The sequence below is a fragment of the Malania oleifera genome, chromosome 13, assembly GCF_029873635.1.
Source record: "Malania oleifera isolate guangnan ecotype guangnan chromosome 13, ASM2987363v1, whole genome shotgun sequence".
NCBI lineage: Eukaryota > Viridiplantae > Streptophyta > Magnoliopsida > Santalales > Ximeniaceae > Malania > Malania oleifera.
The window spans coordinates 70897910-70914273 of NC_080429.1; positions in this window are offsets into that span (position 1 = coordinate 70897910).

Sequence of the window (16364 nt, forward strand, 5' to 3'; positions counted from 1 at the left end):
GGAAGTGCTTGCATAGTATTTTGATTCTTTGACAAAATATCCCATATAAAGACCCTTTTCTTTTTGTTTTTGAGTCCATTATATTCAATTCCTTCCTTATCTAGCGTCATCTTTTGTTTACCAAGCAATTTTTCAAAGTTCTATGATTTTCTCTTTATCTTCTATTTTGTCTCTAAGATCCTTGATTTCTAAATCTATCTTACTTTGTTCATTTGTTTGTATTTTGACTATTTCTTGAGATAAGTCATTTATTTTCTTCATTAGTTCATCAATGTGTGAAATTTTTTCTATTTCAACTGATTTTAATTTGTCAAGTTGATTTTTGAAAGCTTCATTTTGTTCTTTTAGAGCAATGTTCCTTTTTGTGACTCTTATAAATCTTTTATGTAAGGCAAAGAGTTTAGTTTGCATTTCTTTGTATGATGGCATGCTATCACTAGAATCATCACAAGAACTATCACTAGACTCATTTGACGAGTAGTAGGAATAGACCTCATCATCATGTGCCATGAAGCATATGTTGGTCATTTCTTGATCACTTGCTTCGCTTTCCGATTTACTTGAGCTAGTGTCATCCTAAGTAGCTTTCATTACCTTCTTTTTCTTCTTTTGGCATCCTTTTTGAGTTGTGGACAATCGAGTTTAATGTGACCTACCTTTTTACAATTGTAACAAGTAGGTGGTTCTTTCTTGTTTTCCTTTTTACTACCTTCTCCTTTTTTAGATTTTGATCCTTTGAACTTTCTAGCAAATATTTTGTTTTTCTTAAAAAATTTTCCAAACTTTTTAGTAATAAATGCTAGTTCTTCTTCATCTAAGTCACTTGTCTCTTCCTCTTCTTCACTTGAGTTTTCTTTGGCTACCCTGAGGGCTATTGATTTTTTATTCTTGTTAATATTTCATTCATTTATGGCCATCTCATAAGTTAGAAGAGATCTTATAAGTTCATCTAGGGAAGTGTTTTTAAGGTTTCTTCCTTCCGTAATGGCTGTAGCTTTAGGTTCCCAAATGGGTGGTAGCCCTCTAAGTATTTTACAGATCATCTCATATGTTGAATGAATTTTTCCTAAAGCATTGAGGGAGTTTATTATATGTGTGAACTTAGTAAACATATCAGGTAAGGATTCATCGGGATTCATTTTGAAGGCCTCGTATTCGCTGGTTAGCATATCAATTCTATTATCTTTAACGTTGACCGTTCCTTCATAGGTTACTTCTAACTTATCCCATACCTCTTTGACTGTTTTGCAGGCCATGACTCTATCGAATTCATTAGCATCTAAAACACAATACAAAGTATTGATAGCACTTGAGTTTATTTGTAGAATTTTTTAATCTATATCACATATGTCCTTTTTCTCCTTCGGGATATGTTTTCCATCTACTGTTTTGAGAGGAATTAGATCACCATCTGTGACAACCTCCCAAACTTTCCAATCCATAGTTTGTAGGTAGATTTGCACATGTTTTTTTTTTTTTATTTTTTTTTCCCAAAAGGTATAGTTATGTCCATAGAAGATTGGTGGTCAGGTTGAGGATTGGTGATCTCCGAAGGGAACTACTCCTATATGATCCATTTAAGATCTTTATTTAACTACTTTTTAAGATGTGTTATAATTTGGCTCTGATACCAATTGAAAATAGAATAGCGTTCCCAAGAGGGGGGGGGGTGAATTGGGTTAATTAAAAATTTATGTCCTTTTTAAAACTTTTTGTATTTTAATTACAACAACAAACTTAACTAAGTTAACGAAATAACAATCACAACTCAAACACTCAACAAAGTACTTGAAAGATAGACAATCCAATCAATTAGCAAAATTAAAATCAATCGATCAAACTCTTGATGCTTTTGGTAACAACCCTATAAGTATGTGCAAGCCCTGTTTTGATTGTTTGTAATGTATTCACTTAACCAAGATTTCCGCAAATTAATCAATGTACTCTCTTGTAGGTTTCTGCAAAAGGTTAATTAACACGTACTTTCTAGAGTTAAGAGTCTTCTCTTAATTCTTACTTAAGCCTTGCAATAAGCAATTTTCATTCACAATATATAGTGCAGGAAATAAAAGTGTAGGGTAGAGAGAAGAAACCAAGATTTTATGAGGTTCAACTTATCCTCAGCCTACGTCATCGCCTTTGGCAACTACTACCAAAGGATTCCACCATGAACGCTCCTTTCTAGGTAGAGCAAAACTTTTACAAAATCCTCTTTTTCAGGAAGAGAAACCTCTCCAAACGATGTCCCTTCGCTTGGTTACAATGATCCAACAATCCTGAATCATCTAGAAACAACAAAGAAGTAGGAAAGAATTTGTGTACAAGAGACACTCTCAAATAGAGCCGGTTAGTACAATAATCAGCACAATATACTTCAATGTAATTCAATATAAAAAGATTGAAGCTCGATTGAATTAAATCACCAAATTTATCTTCCTTGGATTAAAAGATTCAGACTTTGAAGACAAAAATTGAGAGTTAGAATCAATAGCAACTCAGTAGTGAAAGTAAGATGTGAACAAGAGAGATTTAAAGCACTTTGAGAATTCTTGATTGCTGAGAAATTTTCTTGGTATTTAAAAATCTTTTTTTAAGGGCTATTTATATATGTTTAAAAGTTAATACCTTGTCCCCCAAGTTTTCTTGGAGTATGTACCAAGTTTTCAACAAGATTAGTGCCCAAGAAACCAAATTTAATAAATTTTCTGTTGGAGTTTTAAACATTTTGTTCAAGTGGCAGTCACCTGCCATGATTTGGCAGTCGCTTGCCATAGTTCAAACTTGAAACTCAGAAGGTAGGCAGTCACCTGCCAAAGCACAGGGAGGTGCCTGGCTTAACCACCCAATCACCTGGTAGGTTCCTGGCAGTCGCCTGGGACCCTACTGTCTGCCATATTTTAAATTCTAAAATGAGCAGTCACCTTCTTGAGTTGGGCAGTCACTTGACTTCTAGAAAACTAAATTTTAACTTTGAAAACTTCTTTTCATTTGACACCTTTATTATTTTAATTTTGGAAAACATATTTTAAGGTCTTCAAAAATTTGTTTCTTAGTTTCTTGTTCTTAATGAGCTTCAATTCAATTTATATTGAGCTTTACATGAAGTACTTACATAAAGACTTTCTTAAGACTCTAAACCCTTGAGCTTCTTAAGTCTTCATGACAGTCCTTGCTTTGAGTTCTTTCCTTGATCATTAAGCATTCTTTGAGCTTTCAATACTTTTTCATTCTTCAAGCTTTTATAGAATATGCCCATCTTGAGCTTTTATCATTGAGTTTTAACTTTGAAACACTTGAGCTTTCTATTATCTGCTTCCTACAATAGTTCAACTTGAAACCATATCAATTTTATCTTGATTTGTTATCATCAAAATAAGAATTGTAAACCTTGTTAGGCCAACATTTTCTTTGAAAACTAGTCATTTATAGTCATTATGGCTGGAATCCCAACGCAAATCGTTGATTGTTTACCCCAAACCATTGACTGTTTGGCCCTATTTTTTCATTATTGAAACCTTCTCATCTGTGAAAGTCTTCAACATGAAAGTTTTGGGATGTTTTCTTAGCTTTCTATAGATACCAAAATCACCTTTTTTTGGAATCTTCTAGCAAAAGTTATGCTCTATATACTGAAGGGTGCTCAAGAAATTTGAGAGAGAAATTTGAGTGGTGCATAAATGAGGTTTTAAACCCAACCAGGACCAAGTCTTTAAAAGATTATAACACTAACATGATTTAAAAATTTTCTCATATAAAATACATTTGAGTAAAGGATATTTTTATAAAACTCATATTTTGACTTTGAAAACTGATAAGTACTAAACTTATGACTTGATGATATCCTATGTACTCTTAGGAACTAGTATGCACATGCAATTTGCTCAACTCTTACTCAATAATCATGCGTGAAACAAAACTGCAAGAGTTACAATAGTTCCTACCTCAAACACTCCCTATTACAACACTATGACTTTGTTGGATGTGCTTGAGTTCTTCCTAGTGAGTGTCCACATTGATCTTTCCTACTCGAATGTCTATTCAATCCGATATTTGCCTTTGATCTAGTACCTTTATCTATTTGTCACTTGTACCTATACTTAACTTGATCTGCAAAGATAGGTTACACTTGGAACTACAAATAGGTTAATATTATCAAAATACATTAAATACGATTATGTATCCACTAAGGCTAACAATCTCCCCCTTTTTGATGATGTCTAACCTATTAAGAGTTGAGTTGATCTTTGCACTTGAGTTTGTATCTGTCATAACTTGATATGCAAAGATTAGTTTACTTAGAACTAATAATGGGTTGTTATCATCAAAATATGACAATAAGGATCATGTAGCCACCAAGACTAACAATCTCCTCCTTTTTTGTAATGACAAACCATTGGTGTTCTTATTGGATATAATTTACAACACTATAAGAAATAAGGTTATTAGTGATGATTTAAAACCGTCACTAATAATCAAAAAATCGTTACTAATAGTATTAGTCACAGTTCGATCAGTATTAATGATGGTTATACCTTTGTCACCATATCTGCGGCTACTAATAATTATTAGTGATGAACTATTCAAACCGTCACTAATAGTGGAGTATTAGTGACGACTATTATCGTAAGACCATCACTATAAATCATACATATTTTCTACTTAAATTCGTTACTAAAGCCGAAGTATTAGTGATGGTTTTAATAATTGTCACTAATATGAAACTATTAGTGACGGTAAATAAACCGTCACTAATAATATAATACTAGTAATGGTTATAAAACTGTTACTAATATTGTGCCTTTAGTGATGAATTTGAACCCAGAAAATGTTGATTGTATAGTGACAGGTTTAGAATTTTAGTGTCGGTTTATAAATCGTCACTAAAAGTTTATCCTGCTACTATTAGTAACGGTTTTGCAAACCGTCACTAATACTTTGAAATAAATATTTTTTTTTGAAAATTCCTATAAAAACCTGTAATTACATTATGTCGTACATAAAATTAAACCAGAATTACTAAAACGTTCATAAATTATTTAAAATTCAAATAAAAATTATTCAAATTTCAAATACATATATACAAATACAAATTGAAATTAAAAAATAAAAAATAGTTCTATTTAGATAACAAAGAATACAGGAAAAGACAAAATTAAAGCTGCGCACATTCGACCTAACTGTAGTGCCTGTCATCGTCGTAGTAGTGTGACAGCCACAAACCCTACAATATAATAATTATATAATAAATTAGTATACAATGTTATAGTATATATGTATATACTAGAATAAAATATGATTTGATAGCAAAATGATCGGAAATTTGGACATAGTGTAAAAAAAATGATACAGTTGTAAATAACTAAATTTGATTAGTTGAAAGTCACCCCATTCGGTTCGGATATCATATGAAAGAATTGTAAGCTAAGTTTACTAATTAGTTTGTTTGTATTCTAACTTTACTTCTTAGTGTAAAAAAAGCTCTCAGGGAGGATTTTTTGGGTACCGTCAGATTTGGCACGTCCAGTTCAATGTGATGGATGTGTCGGGACTGACCGAACTCAGTTTGGACCATGTATGCTTGAAGACACTTGGGTGGTTAAATTCAACTAAGTTTACTAAGTTTGCCTCTAAGTATATAATTTTCAATTGACATGGAATTTTTAGGCACCATCAGTTTCGACACGTCCAGTTCAATGTGACGGATGTGTCGGGATTGACTGAACTCAGTTTGGACCTCGTATGCCTGACTTAGACACCTGAGTGCTTAAAATGAACTAAGTTTACTAAGTTTGCATGTATTCTAACTTTGCTTCTAAGTGGGAAAATAGCTCTCGGGGAGAAGTTTTTGTGCACCGTCAAATCCAGCATGTCCAGTTCAATATGATGGACATTTCGGGACTGACCGAACTCAGTTTGGACCTTGTATGCCCAAATTGGACACTTGGGTGATTAAATTCAACTAAGTATACTAAGTTCACCTCTAAACGTATAATTTTCAATTGGCAAGGAATTTTTTGATACCGTTAGTTCCGGCATGTCCACTTTGATGTGACATTTGTGTCAAGACTGATTGAACTCAATTTGAACGCCGTATGCCCAACTTGGACACCTGAGTGCTTAAAATGAACTAAGTTTACCAAGTTTGTATGTATTCTAACTTTACTTCTAAGTGGGTAAAATGCTCTCGGGGAGGAGTTTTTGTGCACCATAAGATTCCAAACGTCTAGTTTGATGTGATAGACATGTCAGGACTGACTGAACTCAGTTTGGACGTCGTATACTTGAATTGGACACTTGGGTGGTTAAATTCAACTAAGTGTACTAAGTTCGCCTCTAAGAGTATAATTTTCAATTGACATCGAGTTTTTGGGCACCGCCAGACCTGACACGTCCAGGTCAATCTCATGGACATGTCAAGACTAACCACACTTGATTTGTATCTCGTATGCCTGATTTGGATACCTGGGTGCTTAAAATGGACTAAGTTTACTAAGTTTGTTTTAATTTTAACTTTGCTTCTAAGTGGGGAAAAAACTCTCGGGGAGGAGTTTTTGTGCACCGTAAGATCCGATACATCCAGTTCAATGTGACTGTCATGTTGGGACTGACCGAACTTTGTTTGGACCTCGTATGTCCAAATTGGACACTTGAGTGGTTAAATTCAATTAAGTGTACTAAGTTTGCCTCTAAGCATATAATTTTTAATTAGCACGAATTTTTTGTGTACTGTTAGATCTGACACGTCCAGGTCAATATCATGGACGTGTCGGGACTAACCATGCTCGGTTTGGACCTCGTATGCTCGATTTGGACACCTGAGTGCTTAAAATGAACTAACTTTACATAATTTGTTTCTATTTTCACTTTGCTTCTAAGTGAGGAAAAAGCTCTCGGAAAGGAGTTTTTGGGGATCACCAGATCTGGTTCATCCAGTTTGTTGATTAAGGTGTAATCCCAAGAGGAGAGGTGAATTAGGTATTTTAAAAAATTCTTTGAAACCTATTTACCAATCAATCCCTATTTCTAAGGTTAACTAATCAATGATAGAACTTATGTCTTAATTAAAATTATTTTATCAATGAATTCCTTTTTATTCAATTAAGTGCGTATAAAGTTATTCAACACACACAAGCAAGCAGGAAATCAAATGCACTGCTGAAAATAAATAGTGAAGGGAAGAGAGAAGGCAAAAACAGTTTTACGAGGTTCAGCCTACTTGGCCTACGTCCTCGCCTTGAGCAACCACTCAAGGATTCACTAACCCTGCTCCTTAAAGTGGGACGAAGCTTCCCTTACAATCCACTGCTTATAAGAGGCACAACTTCCTCCTACTCCGCTGCTTACAAGAGATACAGCTCTCTCCTCTCACACCAGTTCACACACCGAACCGTGTATACAATAGAATCTGGAAAATACACTCAAAAACAATGCTTCTAACAAAAGCTGGTGAGTACAATTCAAATTCCTAAAACATTGACATATGATATAACTTGAAGCCCGTGAATAAATGAAAATGATAAAATCGTTTTATGTATGAGATGCCTCAACACACAAATCCCTTTTTAACCAAACCTTTCAAGTAAAGATAAATTCAAAACGTTTTGGAATAAACTAGGGTTCTTGGTTCACTTTGCAAAGATGCACACTTATATAATTGAAGTGAACTAGTCAGCAAAAACTTTGTCTTGAATATACACTCAATCAAAATCACAAAGTTTTATTTCAAGTACTCAACCACAAAACTGAGTATATTAATTTGTAGAAAAAAAATATCCCTCAATTAAAATTATAGTTATAAGTATCAAGGATATTAAATCAAGTTCTAATGTATCTAAAATAGATCCTTTTAGAAACCACACACTTGAATCAAACCTTTCAATCAGTCACACACCATAAAACAAATAATGATCTTGTTTACAATAGCTTTGTATATATAAAGGTACTTTCAAGATCACCCTTTTAATCAAAACTAAATTTTTCAATAAGAAGCTCTTTGAGAAAATATATGTATATTTATATGCTCTTGAATCAAAATTTAATCTACCAAGTTAGATAAACTTTCTCAAGTAATGATCTCTTAGAAAATTAATTTTTGTAAGAAAGGCACACTCAAGATCAATACTTTTCAATACTAGTCAAGAACGAACGATGAGATGAGATGAGATGTAAAAATCACAAGACTAATAACTTGAAAGATCAAACCTCAATACTAGATTGAAGTACAGTAGAGTAAACAAGTTCCCTTTGGAAATCTGAATTGATTTGCCCAAGCTTGAAGATGTGAGATTGATGTATAGGCAAATGAATAGCACTAAGAGTAGATAATCAACAATCTTGCAACAGGGTGTGTTCTTCTCTTTCTTGTGTGTCTAACTCTCTTCTTCTAGGGTTTAGATATTCATAATATATAGTATATTACCCTTAGGATTGATCTCAGCCGTTGGATCAATAAGATACCTCGCGTGTCTTTTTAATAAAGAACTGATTTTTAGTCTTTCCCGCGAGTTTAGGCAACCGAACTCGTCTTCAAGCTCCTGAAGTGTCAACTTCAGGCGCCTGAGGCTCCAAGGTCAGGCGACTGAGGTACCTCTGTCAGGTTTTGTCTTTCCCGTTTAATTCTTCAGGCTACTGAACTTAATCTTCAGGCTACCGAAGAAATTCTTCAAGCGCCTGAGGTTAACTTCAGGCTACCGAAGTCCCTTTTTTCACACATATTCATTTCTAATTTAAAATTCTACTTTGATTCTTTGCTTGGGTGTTTTATAAAACAAGTTTTCCATGATTTTAAACACATTTCTAAGCCCATGTAAGTACTCTAATGATGTACATGAAATGCATGAATCCTAAAGTCATTCTAAGTTGTATTGAGCCTCAAGATAAATCATACGAAAATGTAGGTACATGAGTTCTAAATACCCATTCCCAAGATATTCTTGAACTTTGCCGCTTGTATCTTGATTCTCATACTCTTTGAGTTCCATGGTACTTTCTAATATGTATAAGCTTTACTTTATGGAGTCTATGACCAGTTATCTTTCCATGCATGCTCAGTGTAAGTCCTGTTCACAAAATCAATGCACAGATCAAATATCAAGTGATTTGTCATTATCAAAAATCAGATTGGACTCATATAGTCAACACAGTTCGATGTAATGGACGTGTTGGGACTGACGGAACTCAATTTGGACCTCCTCTGCCTGAATTGGACACTTGGGTGGTCAAATTTAACTAAGTGTACTAAGTTCTCCTCTATGCGTATAATTTTCAATTGGCATGGAGTTTTTTGGCAACGTCAGATCCGACACGTTTGGGTCAATGTCACGAATGTGTCGGGATTGATCAAACTTAGTTTGGACATCGTATGCCCAAATTGGACACTTGGGTGTTTAAATTTAACTAGGTGTACAAAGTTCGCCTCTAAGCGTATAATTTTGAATTGGCATGGAGTTTTTTGGCACCTTCAGATTCAGCACATCCAAGTCAATGTCACGAACATGTCGGGACTGACCACGCTCTATTTGGACCTCATATGCCCGATTTGGACACTTGAGTGCTTAAAATGAAATAAGTTTACTAAGTTTGTTTCTATTTTAACTTTACTTCTAAGTAGGGACAAAGTTCTCGGGGAGAATTTTTTAGGGATCATCAGATTCAGCAAATCCAGTTCAATATAACGGATGTGTCGGGGCTGACCAAACTCAATTTGGACCTCATATGCTTGAATTGGACACTTTGGTGGTTAAATTTAACTAAGTGTGCTAAGTTCACCTCTAAGCGTATAATTTTCAATTGACAAGGGGTTTTTTGACACCGTCAGATCTGGCACATTTAGGTCATTGTCACAGACGTGTCGAGATTGACCGAACTCAGTTTGGACCTCGTATGCCCAAATTGAACACTTGGGTGGTTAAATTCAACTAAGTAAGTGTACTAAGTTCACCTCTAAGAGTATAATTTTCAATTGGCATGGATTTTTTGGGTACCGTCATATCTAGCATGTCCAGGTCAATGTCACGGATGTGTTGGGACTGATCATGCTCGGTTTGGACCTCGTATGCCCTATTTGGACACCTGAGTGTGTTAGCTTTGGTGCATTCTCAAGAGGGGGGGGGGGGTGAATTGGAATTTTAAAATTTATTCTTAGGTTTAGCTAATCTAATGGAAATATATTCGCAATCTAAGGTCTGTCTATACAGTTCCAAATGTGCAGATAAATATAACATGCAGAAATTAAAATCATGCGCAACATTCACCAACTATAACATACATGTGCAAAAATGTAAATTGCAGAAAGATAAATAGTGCACACAAGATATGTTATTGGGGTTCGGCCAAGTGTGCCTACGTCCCCGCCTCTAGCTCGCAAGCCCGAGGATTCCACTAAAGGCTCACTTAACGGGTGGAGTGGCATCGATTACAACCAAGACAATTCAAGGGGCTGACTTCAACCAACACGCCTTACCAGGATGGCACACCTAGCTTTCCTAACTGGGTCTAAGCTAGTCCGGGACTATTTACCAGGGCTAGTCTCCCTTTTAAGGCCCGTGCCTGGAATACAACATATTTGAAATAATATTTTTGTGTACAATGAAATGCTTCTGACACTAAGCTAATATGTACCAATATGATCAATCACATATAATACCAATTGATAAGATATGATAAGCTCAGTGTAGCCTTAGTGTCTACTCTCAAAGATTTGTGCAAATATTGCAACCAGTACGAGAGAGTGTAAGTGGTATGATATTTGTATCACACAATATATTCAATCACAATGCTTAAACAAAGATATTAGTCACACTTCAGATATCTCAACAGATGATTTCTCTTAACGTATAAAGCTCAAGAGATGTATAGATTGCAAAAAGGATTTGATCTTTGTGTTTGACAAATAATATTACTCAAGGAATATTGCAACAAAGATCTTTAACACATAAACAAATATCTCTCCAAAGATTTCTCAAAGTGAAACACACTAGATATTTGAAAATGATTTGAAAGTATATAGCAATCAAAATCAAATACGAACTTCTTAAGATATTGCAATGATAATGCAATCCTCAGAAGCTCAAGTGAAATATTCTTAGGAAAGACTTATTAACAAAGTCCCCTAAGAACACTTGAGGTCTTACTCTCAAACAAAATAAATTTCAATCAAGCATAAACTTGAGAGGGCAACCCTTATAGAACAATAACACTCAATTCAAACTGACATATGAATTTTTGGCAATATGGCAAGGTAAGTATGAGTGTAGGGAGCTTAGAATCGAGTAATAGAAATTTTGGAATTGAGAGAAAATTTACTAATCAAGTTTGCTAATCTTGTTGCTAATCATTCCAAATGAAGGGGTATATATAGACATCCCAAAAAATATAACCTTTCAGGACACATATGGAATTATTAGGAAAATTTTAATACAATTTAATTAAATAAACCCCATTAAAAAATATTAACCACGGTAAAATATTTGGGGAAACCCGAGAGCACTGGTCGACCGAAGGAGGTTTGGTTGACCAAGTTGTGCTAAGTTCGGTCGACCGAGAACAATTTGAACTACAAGTTCCATCGATCGGACATGTAGGTTCCAGGGCGATTTTCCATTTTAGCGTGGTTCGGTCGACTGTGAATTAAATGAACTAACAAGTTTGGTTGACCAGATCGTTGAGTTTCACACGTGGGAACTTGGTCGACTAGGTAGTTGGCATGCAATTTTGGCACGGTCGACCAGAAGGTCAATTATGTTGACTCCTAGGGAGTTCAGTCGACTGGGCTGTGGTCAATCTGTTGACTCGGTCCGGGTTTGGTCGATCGGGAGGATTTTTTACTTGGGAGTACGGTTGACCGAACATATAATTTTCATACATTTCGATTCTTTTCAATTTGTGCAATCACCCTATTCAAATGACCATATATATATATATATATATATATATATATATATATATATATATATATATGTATAAGTGTCCTAGGGTCATTCTAGGCCTTCTTTAGGACATCGAAAAAATCCAGTGTCAGTCGACTGAAGGGTATTCCCTAAGTTCTAACTACGGTCTTGAGCTTATCCTTCTTACCATGTAGGTGATGCATATGATTATTACAATCTAGACCCTATTTACTATTACAAACCCATAATGGATAAAGAATTTAAGTACAACATAAATAGGATCTTCAGGTGCCTTCAACTTTTACTCCTTGTGCCATCATTTTTTCCTGCCAATAGTATACCTGCACATATCCTCAAGCATGCATCAAGTACAATAGGTATTTGTCATTATCAAAACTGAGCATGACTTATAAGGTCAACAGAGTGCTTAAAATGAACTAAGTTTATTTCTATTTTAACTTTACTTCTAAGTGGGAAAAAAGCTCTCGGGGAGGAGTTTTTGGGGACCATCAGATTCGGCACATCCAGTTCGATGTGAAGGAAATTTTGGGACTAACCGAACTCAGTTTGGACCTCGTATGCCCAAATTGAACACTTGGGTAGTTAAATTCAACTAAGTGCACTAAGTTCTCATCTAAGTGTATAATTTTCAATTGGCATAGAGTTTTCGGGCACCGCTAGTTCTAACACGTCTAGTTTGATGTGATGGATGCATTGAGATTGACCAAACTTGATTTGGACCTCGCATGCTCGACTTGGACACCTGAGTTCTTAAAATGAACTAAGTTTACTAAGTTTGCATGTATTTTAAATTTGCTTCTAAGTGGGGAAAAAGCTCTCGGGGAGGATTTTTTTTGCACCGTCAGATCCGACACGTCTAGTTTGATGTGACGGATGTGTCGAGACTGACTGAACTCAGTTTGGACCTTGTATGCCTGAATTGGACACTTGGGTGGTTAAATTCAACTAAGTAAGTGTACTAAGTTCATCTCCAAGCATATAATTTTCAATTGGCATGGAGATTTTGGGCACCGTATCATTCGGCATGTCTAGGTCAATGTCACGAACATTATGGGACTGATCACGCTCGGTTTGGACCTCGTATGATCGATTTGGACACTTGAGTGCTTAAAATGAACTAAGTTTACTAAGTTTGTTTCTATTCTAACAATAAAAATTTTGTTATGTGAATTCCTACATAAATTGGATATATTAATTCATTGTATACACAATACGTATAATAAAATATGAAAATATAATTGCATAATTATATTGTGTAATTTAGAACAACCTAATTTCAAAACTCCCCACACAAATTTTCCTACCGCATACTGAGTATACCTTTTAATGAGAGGAGGAGCCACCCGCATCATCTGGACGGGATTGGTGCATCATTTGTTCCATATGTGCTTTCTAGTTCTTAATGTCTTCCATCTCTGCTACAACGTCACACATCTTTGCTTGCCAGGTGGATACCTATTTTTTAAGCTGCTGGTTCTCCATTTCCATGGTCTGCATCCGGAGAACCATCTCCTCCCTTTGAGATTTGGCTTCCCCACGCACTTGGTCAAGCTTAGCATGAGACGCTACGGTTGAAGAAGATGACAATGTTGGTGCTATGTATCCACTGCCAAGACCATTTAACCAGCCCCCCGTATGTTCCTCAAGCACATTCCTGTAGATGTCGTCGTCCAAAATTGGCTGACTCCCCTCTAGTAGGGGTGAGCATAATTCAAGAAAAACCGAATAAACAGAACTAATTGGCCGAAATTGGCCGGTTCAGTTTGGGTAAAAAACCTGGTTCAGTCGGTTTTGGTTGGAATTCTACAAAATTTTGCTTAATCGGTTTTGGTTCGGTTAAAGGTAAAAAATATCTCGGTTAACTGATTAACCGAATTACTAATTAATTATATTTTAAATATAAATTATGAATATAAATTTTATTTGTTAGGGAATACCAGAATAGGGCTCGGGTCGGGCAGTCGGGCTTGGGCCTTGGGGGGAAAAAGGGCGGAGGGGTCTCGTCTCTTACAGCTCAGTAGTTCACTTCATTCGCACTTCGAAGACTCAATGGAGAAAAGGGATTTGGGGCTTAGAGTTAGGGCTAAAGTTTCATTTATGTGAACTGTGAAGTTCTTCTGCACTCTTCCGATCTGCGCCACAGGCCCACAACTCTCCATCGGACCACCTCTTGGAGTCGGTGAATCCCCTCTTTGAGTCTTCGGCAGCTCAGCTCTCCAAGCTCTAGCCTCTCGGCCCTCTCCTTTGGACCTTCAGTCTCTTGGTTTCGCGAATCCCTCCTTGTCATCCTTGACTCTTCCCTCGCGTGGGCGTGGTGACAACTCTTCAGTATTCACTCAGTGACTCAGCGTCTCAGCCAGTCCACTCGGCACTCACGTACCTTCGAGTCTTCGACAATTCGATGACCTTCCCTAATCCCCTCTTTCGACTTCTTTGTCTCAGTTTTTTATGTTGTTTGTTTTTTAAATATTCAAGGTAATATTATATCTATATATTGTCAAAAATTTTCATTTTTTCATTGAATGATTAATTATTACAACTTACAAGTGCTTCTATACAATTTTTTAGAGTTGTCAAATGTTGCATTGGAGTCCACAATTGATGAATAAGCCAAACAAAGAAAGACAAAGGGTTAGTTTCATATTGAGATTATGCTTTAGTATTTTGTCATATAAATTACATGCTATCAATTATCATTATTTTGGTTTGTTGCAGGTGAAATAAGCGTAGGGTCAAGAAGCCATGAAAATGGGAGTTTCTAATATAAGAAGCCATGAAATTGTAGCTGTCACTTGTCAGCTGATGTATGAAGCATTGAAACCCTAGTTTTTATTTTATTTTTTAGAAACAATTTATATTTCATGTTTTTTTTTTATTTTTATTCAGCACAAACTGTTTACATTGGTTTGTAATATAATATTAGGGACTTTGAACTCTTGAACTCAAATCCAAGTAGACACTGCAGACCTTTAAATTTCATATTTGGTCTCTGATTATATTTTTTAAGGAAGATTTTATAGATTGTTTTAGGAAGAATTTCAAGATTAGATTGATTCGAATTTCATGTTTGGTATGCGGATGATTTTATTTTTACATTGATTCAATTTTATGTAAGCAGGGTTCTATTTTTACATTGATTAGATTTTATCTAAGCAGGGATAAGACACCTAGCTGGCTAGTTGTGGGCCTCTGATGGTTTCATTATAGATTTTTTTTCTTCAATATTAAGAGTTTCTTAATTAAGCTGAAGGTGGGTAACACTACCCCTAATTCACTCCACCCCACCTTTTTTTTTTTTTTCTATTGAACTTTGGGATTGTCTTGCTTAATTTGTCTTTAGTAGAAACTAAACTTGTGCTTATACTCGTCATTAGGTTTGACAATTTTATGAACACTGGTTATGCTTCTTGTGGTCCAAAGCCTTTTTCTCTACTGGCCTTTGTTGTGCGAGGGCAGACATTGAGTGTAGAGCAATTAAAAAAGGATGTGCCAACACCTCCGGTCGAGAGGCAGCCATTGATGAGAAAATTGCTTGCTACCCATTGAAAAAAGTTCAATAGCAAAATATCATTTTTATTAATAAAATTAATAGATAAGGTGTTTAATTAGGCTGGATTTGGTTTTAAAAAATTTATAATTGTATTCTGTTTTTAGCAATTAATTTTAATTAATTTCGATTAAAATCAATTAAAATCGGTTAACCAAATTACCCGAATTGGTAATTCGGCTGGGTTCGGTTCGATGTCCTCCATCAGTTCAGTCGGTTCGGTTAATAGCACTATTTAACCAAATTTTTTGGTTAATTCAGTTACTTACCCTAATTTGGCCGAATGGACCGTTTGCTCACCCCTATCCTCTAGAACTGGTGCATTCCTCAATTTGACCATCCTTGCCTATTTTCAGTCATGAAAATGTTGAAAATGAAGAAATAAGAATACAACTTTGACATTTTGAATAAAATAATGAACTAAATAATATATTTGATTTACACGTTTGCTCTACGCACCCAAGCACCACTCTCCCGATGGCCTCTGTTGTGTTCTCTGATAAAGATCTATCATCGACTCCAAGTCGCTAGTCTTTGGATCACACTACATTATCATGTAAAATATCATTAATATTAATTCGGAGGTGTAAACATAAATAACACTTGTCATGTAATGCTCAGACATATAAATATAGCAATTACCTTTCGATGACCAACGAACAACTTCAACCCACCACAATGTATCGCCTCTAGTTTGCTACGGTTATTAGCATTTTTCTTATAGATAGCCTACGAAAAAGATGTAATGACTTTTTATTAATTAGCGACATAAATATAACAAAGCAGTTATAACAATATAAACACATCACCTGATAGGTTAGGTCGCGGAAATAGCAACACACCATTTCCCAATCCTCTAGGGAGATCGTATCATATGGGTGAGCCTCCGCTTGATCTTTCATCTTCCT